The following is a 16086-nucleotide window of genomic DNA, read 5'->3' as shown; positions in this document are numbered from 1 at the left end:
CGACGCTGGAGCATCCTGGATTACGCCGGACATGGAGGGCTTTTTGGGGCTGATTAAAGTGGTTAACCAGGGTATATGTTTGTGTTTTTTATTTCTAATAAAGGATTTTTTCGTGTGTGTGTGTTTATTTACTGTAATTTACAGATTAATCATGGAGGGTGTCTCATAGACGCCTGACATGATTAATCTAGGACTTATTGGCAGCTATGGGCTGCCAATAACTCCTTATTACCCCGATTTGCCAACGCACCAGGGCAAATCGGGAAGAGCCGGGTACAGTCCCAGAACTGTCGCATATAATGTATGCGGCAATTCTGGGCGGCTGTTGGCTGATATTGTTAGGCTGGGGGGCTCCCCATAACGTGGGGCTCCCCATCCTGAGAATACCAGCCTTCAGCCGTATGGCTTTATCTGGCTGGTTTTAAAATTGGGGGGGACCGCACGCTGTTTTTTAAATTATTTAATTATTTATTTCACTGCATAGTATAGACACGCCCACCGGCTGCTGTGATTGGGTGCAGTGTGACACCTGTCACTCAGCGTGGGGGGCGTGTCTCACTGCAACCAATCATAGGCGCCGGTGGGCGGGGTAAGCAGGGAATACGAGATTGTTTAATGGGCGGCCGGCTTTTTCAAAACAATAAAAGCCGCCGGAGCAGTGTGAATGCCGTGCAGAACTGGGGATCGGGGATCGGTGAGTATATGAGAGAGAGCTGCTCAATTCAGTTACTCAGGAGTTTAGCGGTCACCGGTGAGTCCTTCACAGGTGACCGCTAATCAGAAAGCGGCACAGACAGAGCCGCAGCATGACAATGAAGTCGGGTGAAGTTCACCCGAGTTCATTCTGACAGTGCGGCTCTGTCTGTGTCTGCTGTCATCTGCCATTCAGCTCTGCTACATGGCTGTCTGTGTCTGCTGTTAGCGGCCATGTAGCAGAGCTGAATGGCAGATGACATAGTAAAAACGCATCCCTACACATTACACACGCTTGGCAAGTCAATAAATTAAAAAAAAAAAAAAAGGTGCCCAATGCATACGTCACAGAACATATGATCTAAAGGATCGCACACAAAATTGATCAATTTAACATAGGCTACTAACGCACGTGTGACAGCAAATGAACGACCTACGTGTGATCTCATAAGATCCCGTATGCAACCTGGGCGTGTCACATCGCATACGAGATCGCACACCTAATTGTAAGGTGTAAAGCTGGCTTAAGCTGTCATCACCAAGAAAAGCTTTTGTACAAAATATTAAATACATTTCAGCAAGCATGTTCAATACTTTTTCTCTGTGTGATTTTTCATTATTACACATCACTAAATTTATGGACAGGCATGAATTGATTTTCTTATCTCTGTAGATTGGATGGGTCGTATTTATATCCCTTATTTAATGCCAAGAAATAATGGAATATACCAACTTCGCAAATCTAGCATAAAAAATTAGCTTCCTATCCTCACACTTACCTTGGAAATTAGAGAATTGAATTTCTGCTTTGTTAACGAACCCCAGGAAATGTACCAAGATTTACAAAACATGTTATTCTTGGGGGCATCCTAATTGGTAAGTGAGATTTACAGGATAAAAATTAAAATAAAAAGATATGTCTACATCTTTTTTTTCTTATTCTTCTTCTTATTCTTCTTATTTTCTTCTTCTTCCTGAAAATAGTTTGTTTAAATTCGTTTTTGGTAGTATTGACCTTTCTGAACTCAGTTATAACCAGACCATAGAAATACATTACTTACATGTTGCAGACTAATCATAACATTTTTAGGAGTTTTATACCTGCTATAGTAGTACTTTTGCAGACTGACTTTCAATAAAAATTTCAGCACTACATCAGAAGTGGAAAATCTCCTGAGATGATGGAGAAAAAGAATCTTATGTGAAACGTGGCATGTGCCTAGAAGTATTTTAGGATAAAAAAATGAAAGTGTATTTAACAAAGCAATACCACATGAATCAGCTGTAATTACGGGTGCATAGACAGAAATAACCTTACTACATAAAACCTATGAAGATTTATCTTGGTTAAGATTAGTAAAAAAATGTAATTATAATATAGTTTTGTATAATATAGTTTTTAATTTATATTTGTAACAGTTTTTTTGTTTTACTAAATTATTAAATATGTAAACAAATGTACTGCAAGCTTCACATTTGCATAAAAATATAGCAATAAATCTTAAAGGGAACCAATCACCAGGATTTTCGTATATAAGCTAAAGCCAGTGCTATACTGGCAGTATCAGGCTGATTCTCTACATACTTGTAGTGGTCAGCTCGGTTGTTTAGGTTTTAAAATACAAAAAAGTAAAGTTTATAAAATTAGCTGCTTGTTGAGTGACAGTTGCACTGGAGCAGATAATATATTCATAGTTATCCCCTCCCTCTGTTAGAATTAGCATAAGCAGAAGGCCGGGGCCACACAGGGCACTAGTGCGATCCTCGCATGACACTCGGCTCACACTGGCAGTACATCAGAGCCGAGTGTCATGCTAGTATCCTTGCAGCTGAGGTCCGATCATGCTAGTAGACCTCAGCTGCAGGGGCGGGCCGGCAGGTAGGGGGAGGAGAAAGAGGGAAATATGCCACACAGCTGTAAATGCAAGCTGAGCCCCCAGCATCTGCAAGCTTATTTGCATAAAACAATGGTGACAAGGACTTATAAAACAAAGGTATAGACATAATTAACATTACAGAGACTTTACATAGATTACATTAGTTTGGGGCTAAAAACATGCTGACAGGCACTCTTTTCATTCTTCACTATATATAAGACGGATAATTATAATAAAATGGGTGTTCAAAGACCCCAACATTATTTTCTATTTAAAACTGCCAAGATTATAATAAAATGATCAATTTGACACCTACATTTTGAAGCATATACATAAGACAAAAAAAACTCAACACACAACCTTTTATGTCAAAACCGATGGCAACAAAAGTGAGTGCACCCCCAAGTGAAAATATCCAAATTATGCCCAATTAGTCATTTTCCCTTCTCAGAGTCATGTGACTTATTAGTGTTTCATGGTCTCAGGTGTGAATAAGGAGCAGATGTGTTAGATTTGATGTTATTGCACACACACTCTCTCATAATGGTCACTGGAAGTTCAACATAGCACCTCATGGCAAAGAATTCTCTGAGGATCTGAAAAAAAGAATTGCTGCTCTACATAAAGATGGCCTACGCTATAAAAGATTGCCAACCACCTGAAATTGAGCTGCATCACAGTGGCCAAGAACATACAGCAGTTTAACAAGACAGCCATCTCTCAGAACAGGCCTCACAGTGGTCGACCAAAGATGTTGTGCTCATACTCAGTGTAAAATCTAAAGGCTGTCTTTTCAAAATAGACATATGATTGCTGCCAACATTGCTGCACAGGTTAAAGGGGTGGGAAGTCAGACTGTTAGTGCTTAGACCAATTCAAAAGACACCACTGCACACTCCTTATTTCAAATTCAAAGTAAGGTATTTTAATGGATATATAGTGTATCAGCAACACATATATAATGAACACGGGCCTTCCCATGCCTTAGCTGTGCTCAGACCATATGCCTAACACACACACACATATTGGTCTGCATGGCTGTCATCCCAAAAGGAAGCCTCTTCTAAACATAATGCACAAGAAAGCCTGCAAACAGTTTGCTGAAGATGAGCAGACTAAGCACACGGATTACTGGAATCAAGTCGTGTGGTCGGAAGAGAACAAGATAAATATATTTGGTTCAGAGGGTGTCAAGGCGTGTGTGGCGGCAACCAAGCGAAGAGTACAAAGACAAGTGTGTCTTGCCTAGAGTCAAGCATGGTAGTGGGAGTGTCATGGTTTGGGGCTGCATGAGTGTTGCCAGCTATAGTTCATCAAGAGAACTAGAAATGGCAACATTCAGAGTGAGATACTGAAGCAGAAATTGATATCCTCCATTTGAAAACTGGACCGCCGGGCAGTATTTCAGTATGATAACGAGTCCAAATACACCTCCAAGATGACCACTGCCTTGGGAAAGAAATTGAGGGTAAATGTGTTGGACTGGACAAGCATGTCTCCAAACCTAAACCCTATTGAGTATTTGTGGGGCATCCTAAAATGGAAGTTGGAGGAATAAAAAATCTCTAACATCTATCAGCTTCGGGATGTCATCATGGACTAGTGGAAGAGGAGTGCAGTGGCTACTGTGAAGCTCTAGTGAACTCCATGCCCAAGAGAGTTAAGGCAGTGCTTGAAAATAATGTTGGCTACACAAAATATTGACACTTTGAGCACAATGTGATTATTTTTCTAAGGGGTGTAATCACATTTGTTACCAGCAGTTTTGACATAAATGGCTGTATGCTGAGTTATTTAGAAGGTACACCAAATTTACATGCATATACAGTCAGTACACTGACTACTTTACATTGTATCAAACTATCATATCTTTAGTGTTGTAGCATGGAAATATATAATAAAATGCTTACAAAAATGTGAGGGGTGTACTCACTTTTTGCGATATATTGATATACTGTATAAATAGTGAGGAAAATAAGTATTTGATACACTGCCAATTTTCCAACTTTTTCCAGCTACAAGAATGGAGAGGTCTGTAATTTTTATCTTCAGTATACTTCAACGGTAACAGACAGAATCCCTCAAGAAATCCCAAAAATCACATTGTATGATGTTTAAATAATGAATTTCGATTTTATTGCATAAAATAAGTATTTCATACAACAGAAAAGCAGAACTTAATATTTGGTACAGAAATAATTGCTTGCAATTACAGAAGTCAGATGTTTCCTGTAGTTCTTGACCAAGTTTGAACACATAACAGTAGGGAATTTTGCCCACTTCTCCATACAGATCTTCTCTAGATCTTTCCGGTTTTGAGGCTGTCGTTGGGCAACACTGAGTTTCAGCCCCCTCCAAAGATTTTCTCTTGGGTTCAAGTCTGAAGACTGACTAGGTCACTCCAGAACCTTGAAATGCTTCTAGCAGAGCCGCTCCTTAGTTGCCCTGGCTGTGTGTTTTGAGTAATTGCCATGCTGGAAGACCCAGCCACAACCCATCTTCAATGTTTTTACTGAGGGAAGGAGGTTGTTTGCCAAAATTTCACGATAATTGACCCCATTCACCCTCCTTACAATGCAGTCCAGTCATCGTACCTCCTTTGCAGAAAGTACCTGCAAAGTATGATGATTATACCCCCATGCTTCATGGTTGGGATGGTGTTCTTGAGGTTGTACTCATCCTTCCTCTTCCTCCAAACACTGCAAATGGAGTTTATACCATAAAGTTCTATTTTGGTCTCCTCTGACCACATTCTTCCTTTGGATCATCCAGACGGTCATTTGCAAACTTCAAATGGGCCTGGACATGTGCTGATATGAGAAGGGGGACCTTGCGTGCCCTAAAGGATTTTAATCCATGACGGTGTAGTGTAATCTTTGAAACTGTGGTCCCAGATCTATTCAGGTCATTGACCAGCTCCTCCCGTGTAGTCCTGGGCTAATTCCTGACCTATGTTAGAATCAGCCTTACCCCACGAGGCAAAATCGTGCAAGGAACCCCAGACTGAGTAAGAATGGCAGTTTTCTTGTGTTTTTTCCATTTTTAATAATTATGCCAACAGTTGCTGCCTTCTCAACAAACTACTTGTCTATTGTCCTGAAGCTGATCCCAGCGTGTGTAGGTCTACAGCTTTGTCCCTAGTGTCCTTAAACAGCTCTTTTGTCTTTGCCATGGTGGAGAGGTTGGAGTGTGATTGAGGCTGTGGACTTTTATACAGTGTGTTGTCTTTTATACAGGCAACAAGTTCAAACAGGTGCAATTAATACAGGTAATGAGTGCATAGTAGGAGGGCTTCTTAATAAAAATTAACAGGTCTGTGAGAGCCAGAACTCTGGTTAATAGGTGACTAAATACTTATTTCATGCAATAAAATGCAAATTAATTATTTAAAAATCATACAATGTGATTTTTCTGGATTTTTTTTCTGGATTCTGTCTGTGTCAGTTGAAGTGTACCTACGATAAAAATTATGGACCTCTCCATTCTTTGTAGGTGAGAAAACTTTCAAAATAGGCAGTGTGTCAAATAGTTATTTAATAGTAAATGCGTGATGAAGACATTTGAAATTTTGGTGATGCCCTTGGGAGATTGGTAGTCTAGTAATGGACCTATTGGGCCCCCCACCGATCTGAGGATGAGGTTTGCTGATGCCCTGTCTGATTGGAGTGGAGATCAGGCATGCATATCTTGCTCTATTCATTGTCTATGAAACTGCTGAAGACAACTGGATACAGTGATTAACAATCTCCATCAATTTCTTTGAAAATAAGTGAACCCCCCCCAGCAATCAGTAGCTTATTATCACTTATCCTCTTGATTGGTGGTGACTTGAAATGATAACTACTAAAATGGTAGAATCCACATTAAGGTCGTTTAGTAGACACAAAAAAGTGAAATATTAACCTTTTAAAGTCAGGAAGGTTATTCTGGCCATGATGAGCAAAATGTCACTTTTCTGGAATGCCGATTTTGAATTTGAAGATAGATATCTTTTTTAACTTACACGTTTACTTCTCTATCTGAACTACAAAAAATGTCACAGTAAAGGGATAATTAAAAGGGTGGTCTGAGGCTAAAATATATTAAATCCTAATTGCCATCTATTTAATGTCAGAATTTAAACTTTTTTCTAATATACAGTACTCACTACTCTATACTATACATTTTTTTCACAATTTTCTCTTTGATGAGGCTTTGTTTGAGAATCCCCATGTATGGTGGGATAGTCAAAAGAGTTGAGATCAGAGGGCAGAGGCTGCGGTGCTTGCCAAAACCTGCTGGGCTATTCTATGCTCTTCGGAACATGCAGTTGTCAATTGTGATGCATGTGTAGCGCCCCTGAGCCACTCAGGGCACTACTAGGTACTGCATCCCCACAAGGATGCCGGTCCTACCCTCTGGGACCTGGAACACCAGTGCCAGTAACAACTGTACACACCAAAATCCTAGTTCCCACACCACACCAGGGGCGTTCACTAGTCAGACACTGTAGGGTGGCCACCTAGAGGGTGGAGCCAGACCAGAAACTAGACAGCCTGGCGGGTGTGGATTGGGAGCAGTCTGTAAGAATGTAGTGAAGGGAGCAGATGTGCCTTGAGCTGGGTCTCTGTAACAGTGACCCGGGGGTACAGGAGTAGGTTGCCAGAATAGGAGCAAACAAGTACCTCTGGAACAGAAAGAAATTGCAAGGGACGGTATGAGGGAACACCACTGGAACCAAGCACGAACGGGGCACAGGGCCCTAGGTCAGGCGACACTTTCATATGGCCAAGAAAATTCCTGCACAGTGAGGACTCTCCAAGGGCCTCCCTGACCTACAGATCTGGGGCCATCAGCAGTAAAGCAAGGATTGGGGTTTGGACACAAACCTCCCTGTTACACGTCGTGGCTCTCTTATTGCAAGGAATGAGGTGGTCCCCCATTCCTTGTCGGCCACGAGCCCTCCTGCTCAGCAGCACCAAAGGTCTGGGAGACTGCGCAGTCTGCAGGAGTTGCCTTCTCAGAGACACAGCAGAAGGGTGACACCTAGTGGTTCTTCCCTTGCAAGGAATGGAGCGGTCTCCCATCCCTTGCCTGCCACGAGCTCTCCTGCTCAGCATCACGGAGGCTCTGGGAGGTTGCGCAGTGTGCAAAGAATAGATGGTCAGGGAAGCAGCAAGACTTCCCATGTCTCTGCACATTGTGAAACCGGGAATCCCGCCTTTATGACCCAGAGGCAGGAAGATGAGCATGTGCTCCACGTGACGTCTTCTGATTCGCTCACTGATATCACACGGCCCCATGACGAGGCTGGTGATGTGCTGAATCCTGACTGGCTGGGCCAGGACGTCACGAACCCTGATTGGGTCACGCCCATCTTGCGCCCGCCCTTGGGTGGAGCTATACCTCCTTAAAAGCTCCCCCTGCCATCATGGCGGTGCACGACCGTCCTTCTATGTTTGGATGTCTGGCAGCGGGCTGCCACGCCATTGCTTAGGCATTATTGTCTTTTGTGGGCTTTGCCCTTGCTGCTCAGGCAGCACCTAGTTTGCAGGTCTTGCCCCTGCCTTGCTGCTCCGGCAGTATCCCGTTTAGCAGGCTGTGTTCCTGTCCCAGGTGAGCTCCTCGAGTCTCTGTTGGACTCACTTGGTTTCTGAAGCACACGTGCGTGGGCACCTCTGTGCTACCCCCGTGCCATATTCCTGTGACTCCCGCTGGCACACGTGTGTAGGCACCTCTGTGTGTCCCCGTGCAACAGGTACACCGTACGAGAAGCCCCGAGCCATACAACCCTCACGGGTTAGGGCGGACCGGTGTACATAGATCGTCTGTGACGTTCCAGACGATCACTAGCAGCAACCCGCTCACTCTTTCCTGACCATAGCAGCAGTCCCTTACACCGCACAGTGGAGCTTGACCGGCGGAAGCTGTCCATTTCCCATCTTGGCACCCTTCCCCGGGTCCCCCTCGTAACACCTCCCCACAGGGTCCACACTGCCAGCTGAATGGACAGATCGCTGTATCACAGCTGGGGGACCCCCAAAAGTTACAGGCTTAAGGGTCCCAACTACAGTGAGAGTGCTGGGGACAGATCAACCGAGTCATTAAACTGGCACTGGAATACATTGACCTGAACCAGCCGTTCACAGGTTAAAGTGAGTAGAGACTGATCATTACAACCCCGGTGTGGTCTCCTTCATTATAAAGTGCAAAGCTCCCATCTTACAAATCCCCTGGCTCAGCCCTGCCTGTGGAGGGCCTACCACCATAGCTGCCATCACCATCAGCCATGGGGTAATTCCACTAAGCAGTGGCAGTTCCATCCTATTAACCGGAGCCTGCAGGTGGTGTCACATAAATGACTTTCATCTCTCATGTAAATAACCCCTTTTCAAAAAGGCCCCAGGGCACGGGAACGGGCAACGGTCACCAAAGTGACGTTCCTAAATAGTGAACTGCCTGGTGGGACCAAGTACCCCATTCCCTGGGTGACACACATGCTCTATAGATTTTTGCCACTGTGCAATTTGCACACTAAGGGGTACTTCACACACAGCGAGATCGCTACTGAGATCGCTGCTGAGTCACGGTTTTTGTGACCTCATTAGCGATCTCGCTGTGTGTGACACTGAGCAGCGATCTGGCCCCTGCTGTGAGATCGCTGCTCGTTACACACAGTGCTGGTTCGTTTTTTTTATTGTTGCTCTCCCGCTGATAAGCACGCATCGCTGTGTGTGACAGCGAGAGAGCAACAATCCTGAATGTGAAGGGAGCAGGAGCCGGCGTCTGACAGCCTGCGGTAAGCTGTAACCAAGGTAAACATCGGGTAACCAAGGTGGTTACCCGATATTTACCTTCGTTACCAGCCTCCGCAGCTCTCACGCTGCCAGTGCCGGCTCCTGCTCCCTGCACACGCTAAGTTAAGTTAAGTGGTGTGAGCTGGTAACTAAGGTAAACATCGGGTAACCATACCCGATGTTTACCTTAGTTACCAGTGTCCGCAGCTTCCAGACGCCGGCTCCGTGCAAGCGCAGCGTCACTTGCACGTCGCTGCTGGCTGGGGGCTGGTCACTGGTCGCTGGTGAGATCTGCCTGTTTGACAGCTCACCAGCGACCATGTAACGATGCAGCAGCGATCCTGACCAGGTCAAATCGCTGGTCGGATCGCTGCTGCATCGCTAAGTGTGAAGGTACCCTAACAGAGCCATCATTCGCTGGTGCTGATCTGAAGTGACAAGCTGGCAATAAAGTTCTTTGTCAGTGCACATTGTAAGAAGATTAGGAAGGAGAGCAGGAAAAGCAGAGACCAGCACCATTCTCACAGGTGATGTCACTTGTGGGGACAGCTCTGGTCTCTGCTATTTTTGCGCGCCAGGTAATTTTCTTACAATGTGCACCAAAAATGCACTCTCTTACCAGCTGGTCACTTGTGATCAGAGTCAGTAAGCAAGGCATTATTATTATGCATTATTAGTGTGCATATTGCACAGTGACCAAAAACTACTGAGCATACGTTGTAATTGACAACCGATGCATGCTCAGTAGAGCAGGAACTAGCCCAACCCCTGAAACTGATGTTACTGATGGCTCTTTGCTCCATGTGGGTAGACGTTGTTGCAGACACCACAGACTCCTGATGCCAACTCCTTTTACTATCCCACCATGCACTGGGATTCTCAAACAAAGCGTCATCAAAGAAGAAATTGCATTGTCGGCTCATGGAAGCGCACTTTGTTCTGCCCTACTGTGGGAAGAGCAAAGCACGAAGCATAACTACACATTTGCCAGATACGCATCATTCTGACTCCTTTTTTGCCAGAACCATTTCTGGAATTACATCTCCCAGGCGCATGTGCACTTATGTTTCATGCTCTGGCCGCAGTAGAGCAGAGCAAAGTGTGGCTGCCCAAGCTGACGATGCTAATGCGCAGGCACTAAAAGTATTTTATGTACAGTATGGGAGAAAATAAAAAGTATTTTTGGTAGTATATAGGGGGAGTTAGGGGATGATGGACACAATTTGGGTAATGCGGTACAGGTGCTCAGAAAGGTGATGGCATTGGTCACACAGTAAAAAACTGGTGACGGGTTCCCTTTAAGGCAGGAAGGAGAAACTGCACTTGGAAAATGTATCAGCCATAGATTAATTTTTTGAACACTGTCCCTCCTGATGCCAATGACTATATCTGCCCTTGCTGACGGTGGAATCTGGAGCTTTGTTACTAGCCCAATGATCCCATTGCCACTGACTGATCATTATGTTCTATTCTGTAGTGCAACTGCTCCTGCACAGCTTGACATCTCCTGCCTGTCCATCATGTTCAATACTGTAGTGCTGCTGGAACCATACACTTCACAGGATAAATGTAACAAACCGTAAACTGCTGTAAAAAAGTTATCTTAAAGAAAACACTACTTATTCACTTGCCAAACACCAAACCTGGTGATTAGCTACTAATCAGAAGAAGCACAAGGGATGCTACAGGTGGTAGGAGGTTCACAGTACTCTAGTCTAGTGGCCACAAGCTACCATTGTGGCTGTTGAATCCTGTTCTGTAAATCTTTTTGCTCAATTCTAATGCTGATACTGCTTTGCCATTAGTAAGACTGGCCTTGCTATTAAGTTATTGAAAAGGGTGGGAAACAATGGTAAGAAACCTCAGAATATCATAAATTTCTATCCAGGACAGTTGGAGGCTTTGGAGCACTGTAGAGTCATGTAGAATCAATTCTGTCTGAATCATATTTTTCGCACAAACCTACCAAAAACAACTTTGGGAAATTCTCTCATCTCTAGCTAGTACCAATAATTTACATTTGTAGCAATGATGTAATTTTCAACTCTTAGGGCGGCATTACACGCACAACATTTATCGTGCGATCGCATGAGCGATCGCACTCACCACTGTCGTTTGTGCGTCAGGGGCAATTTGTTGCCCGTGGGGCACAAAGTCGTTAAACCTCCGTCACACGTACTTACCTCCCGAACGACCTCACTGTGAGCGGCGAACATCCTCTTCCTGAAGGGGGAGGGACGTTTGGCGTCACAGCGACATCACACAGTGGCCACCCAATAGAAGCGGAGGGGCGGAGATGAGCGGGACGTAACATCCCGCCCACCTCCTTCCTTCCTCCCTCATTGCCGGCGGGACACAGGTAAGTTGTGTTTGTTGTTCCCGGGGTGTCACACGGAGCGATGTGTGCTGCCTCGGGAACGACAAACAACCGGCGCGCAGAAGGAGGAACGACTTTATGAAAATGAACGACATGTCAACGAGCAATGATAACGTGAGTATTTTTGCTCATTCACAGTCGTTCGTAGCTGTCACACGCTACGATATCTCTAACGATGCCGGATGTGCGTCACGGAATCTGTGACCCCGACGACATGTCGCCCGAAATATCGTAACGTGTGATGCCGTCCGTAATCTTTTCATCTGTTTTCTCTAGAACTATATGCAAGCTAAAAAATACAGTTAGGTCCAGAAATATTTGGACAGTGACACAAGTTTTGTTATTTTAGCTGTTTATAAAAACATGTTCAGAAATACAATTATATATATAATATGGGCTGAAAGTGCACACTCCCAGCTGCAATATGAGAGTTTTCACATCCAAATCGGAGAAAGGGTTTAGGAATCATAGCTCTGTAATGCATAGCCTCCTCTTTTTCAAGGGACCAAAAGTAATTGGACAAGGGACTCTAAGGGCTGCAATTAACTCTGAAGGCATCTCCCTCGTTAACCTGTAATCAATGAAGTAATTAAAAGGTCTGGGGTTGATTACAGGTGTGTGGTTTTGCATTTGGAAGCTGTTGCTGTGACCAGACAACATGCGGTCTAAGGAACTCTCAATTGAGGTGAAGCAGAACATCCTGAGGCTGAAAAAAAAGAAAAAATACATCAGAGAGATAGCAGACATGCTTGGAGTAGCAAAATCAACAGTCGGGTACATTCTGAGAAAAAAGGAATTGACTGGTGAGCTTGGGAACTCAAAAAGGCCTGGGCGTCCACGGATGACAACAGTGGTGGATGATCGCCGCATACTTTCTTTGGTGAAGAAGAACCCGTTCACAACATCAACTGAAGTCCAGAACACTCTCAGTGAAGTAGGTGTATCTGTCTCTAAGTCAACAGTAAAGAGAAGACTCCATGAAAGTAAATACAAAGGGTTCACATCTAGATGCAAACCATTCATCAATTCCAAAAATAGACAGGCCAGAGTTAAATTTGCTGAAAAACACCTCATGAAGCCAGCTCAGTTCTGGAAAAGTATTCTATGGACAGATGAGACAAAGATCAACCTGTACCAGAATGATGGGAAGAAAAAAGTTTGGAGAAGAAAGGGAACGGCACATGATCCAAGGCACACCACATCCTCTGTAAAACATGGTGGAGGCAACGTGATGGCATGGGCATGCATGGCTTTCAATGGCACTGGGTCACTTGTGTTTATTGATGACATAACAGCAGACAAGAGTAGCCGGATGAATTCTGAAGTGTACCGGGATATACTTTCAGCCCAGATTCAGCCAAATGCCGCAAAGTTGATCGGACGGCGCTTCATAGTATAGATAGACAATGACCCCAAGCATACAGCCAAAGCTACCCAGGAGTTCATGAGTGCAAAAAAGTGGAACATTCTGCAATGGCCAAGTCAATCACCAGATGTTAACCCAATTGAGCATGCATTTCACTTGCTCAAATCCAGACTTAAGACGGAAAGACCCACAAACAAGCAAGACCTGAAGGCTGCGGCTGTAAAGGCCTGGCAAAGCATTAAGAAGGAGGAAACCCAGCGTTTGGTGATGTCCATGGGTTCCAGACTTAAGGCAGTGATTGCCTCCAAAGGATTCGCAACAAAATATTGAAAATAAAAATATTTTTTTTGGGTTTGGTTTATTTGTCCAATTACTTTTGACCTCCTAAAATGTGGAGTGTTTGTAAAGAAATGTGTACAATTCCTACAATTTCTATCAGATATTTTTGTTCAAACCTTCAAATTAAACGTTACAAACTGCACTTGAATTCTGTTGTAGAGGTTTCATTTCAAATCCAATGTGGTGGCATGCAGAGCCCAACTTGCGAAAATTGTGTCACTGTTCAAATATTTCTGGACCTAACTGTAGGTACAAACTTCACATCTTTGAGTATGTACACACTAAATATTTTTGCTGATTTCTAAAAGGTGCTTTACACGAGACGATCTATCGTGCGATAGATCATCGGGGTCACGGTTTTTGTGACGCACATCCAGCATCGCTTGCGACGTCGGCCTGTGTGACACCTCCTAGCGACGCAGTATCGCTCACAAATCGTGAGTCGTGTACTCGTCGCTAGGTTTCTTAAAATCGTTTATGAAACATGGCGCCAGGTGTTCATCGTTCCCGTGGCAGCACACGTCGCTCCGTGTGACACCACGGGAACGATGAACATTGCTTACCTGCGTCCCGCGCCTTCCGCCGGCTATGTGGAAGGAAGGAGGTGGGCGGGATGTTTACATCCCGCTCATCTCCGCCCCTCCGCTTCTATTGGCTGGCCGCTGCGTGACGTCGCTTTGACGCCGAACATCCCTCCCACTTCAGGAAGTGGATGTTCGCCTCCCACAGCGACGTCGCCCGGGAGGTAAGTACGTGTGACAGGGGTTAACGAGTTTGAGCGCCACGGGCATGCCCGTGACGCACAAACGACGGGGGCGAGTACGATCGATCGTGAAATTGTACACTCGGTCGTCCCGTGTAAAGCAGGCTTTAGAGTAGAAACTCCAAATTTTTAAGGTTGAGTGAGTTTATGCATAGTTTTTCCTTCAAAAACTCAGAAAAAAAACTGAATATGAACATACAGAACAAGTTTGTATACTCTATTTATTTATGGCTTTCTATGGAAATCTTCCAACAGATCATATATGGAACACATATAACTGTGTCACTAACGTACTTGGGTAATATCGAGTAATACCCATAAATAAAGCTGAAAAAACTATATATATTGCCGGGGGAAAAGCAGGTCTTCTTTGATAAACTCATGGAATCCAAAATAAAAATGGTGGTCGGTCCCATTTTTGGTGGAGACACTAAATTAAAGCACAAAGAGTTTCTAAGGCTCTGTGGGTTCTAGGCACTCTGGCTGTAAACATGAACACTAATAGTTGATGTATCCCTCCCTCCCCCCTTTTCACTAGAAAGTAAGATAGATAGCTCATTAATTTAATAGTGAATGGCAAGGCTGATATTTTCCACATTATAAAGACGTAATCGTACACCTGGTGCTAGCCTTGAGCCAGGCATGGTGGTACATGTTAAGTCTCTGAACTGTATGCATATTTTTGCCTTAAAGGCATATATGTTTGATTTGCTTTCAAAAATGAACTTCAAATGAATGTACAAGGAAGCGAGGACTATATGTGTGTGTGTGTGTGTGTGTGTATATATATATATATATATATATATATATATATATATATATATATATATCAGGTAGTTCTTTAACAGATGTGGAGATGTGTAAGATAAGATGTGTATATATATGTATATATATATATATATATATATATATATATATATGTAAAAAAAATTTCTGTATATACATCTTGTACATGTATTATATGTACAAAGCCACTCTACATTCCAGTGTTCTCTGATTCTCGTGATGTATCTTACAGCTTTTTGCTTACATTGCATCCATAAAATATGATTATACAAATCCTTAGAGGATGTGGAATCACAGTTCGTGAGATACTTAATCTGGGATGTTCTGGAATAACATAAAATGCTACCTAAAGTGCCTCAATATTGATTTGTGGAACACACTTTGTATAACTTATGAGGAATGAAAGTCAAGCAAGGAACATTTGTGACACCTCAATCTTTCCTATCTGACTTAAGAAAATTCTCCCTAGCCCTCCTAGCCAAAAAAGAGTCAGTGACTGAAGTAACCAAAAGAATACTATAAAAACTAGAATACAGTATGCAGTATGAATTGTAAAAGAAAAGTCTGATAAAGTTCTGGCTAAAGACCTTGGAGACATATCATTACCATATGATCTAATGTGGGTGTCAGCCTGGATTGTGTTCATTGAAGGAAACTATTCTCTAACAGTGCTAAGGAATAGGAGCAGGAGGGTTTTCGGAAAGTGACAGTCGCAGAGCACTGGGTCTACCCCCTCCTCCTCTGCACACCTGTAGGCTTCTTTTGTCTGGACTGAATATTTAAATTACATTTCTACTTTGAAAGTTCTTCTTCCAAATCCAAGGACTATCAGGTATGGATTATATTAACACTGGAGATAAAAGGGAATTTTTTTTTTCTTTAATATTGTGTTTAATCTGAAGAGGAGACACAGTTTAACTCTTGTCAAGCTCTATTGAGTTTCATTGACTTTTATATGACTATACAATTGCTGTTAATCTTAGACAAATGTGAGTTTCTGAATTCAGAGCAAGGTAATACTGAGTTTGCTTCTGTACAGATGAAATCTACTATATATATAGCAAGACACTAATAAAGTGTTGACATTGCTATGATTTATTGTGTAGTTA

General features: G+C 43.4%; 1 protein-coding gene across 1 annotated transcript in view; it reads left to right on the top strand.

Moving 5' to 3' along the window:
• The first annotated feature begins 15643 nt into the window (after nt 1-15643).
• Nucleotides 15644-16086, top strand: part of DCN (decorin) — a 179704-nt gene continuing 179261 nt past the window's right edge. The window contains exon 1 of the mRNA XM_075344797.1: nt 15644-15809. The gene's annotated coding sequence lies outside the window, so the exon portion shown is untranslated. The remainder of the gene's footprint in view (nt 15810-16086) is intronic.

The sequence above is a fragment of the Anomaloglossus baeobatrachus genome, chromosome 4, assembly GCF_048569485.1.
Source record: "Anomaloglossus baeobatrachus isolate aAnoBae1 chromosome 4, aAnoBae1.hap1, whole genome shotgun sequence".
Classification (NCBI taxonomy): Eukaryota; Metazoa; Chordata; class Amphibia; order Anura; family Aromobatidae; genus Anomaloglossus; species Anomaloglossus baeobatrachus.
The sequence above is the reverse complement of the archived record's forward strand: the minus strand, read 5'-3'. Positions and strand labels throughout refer to the sequence as shown.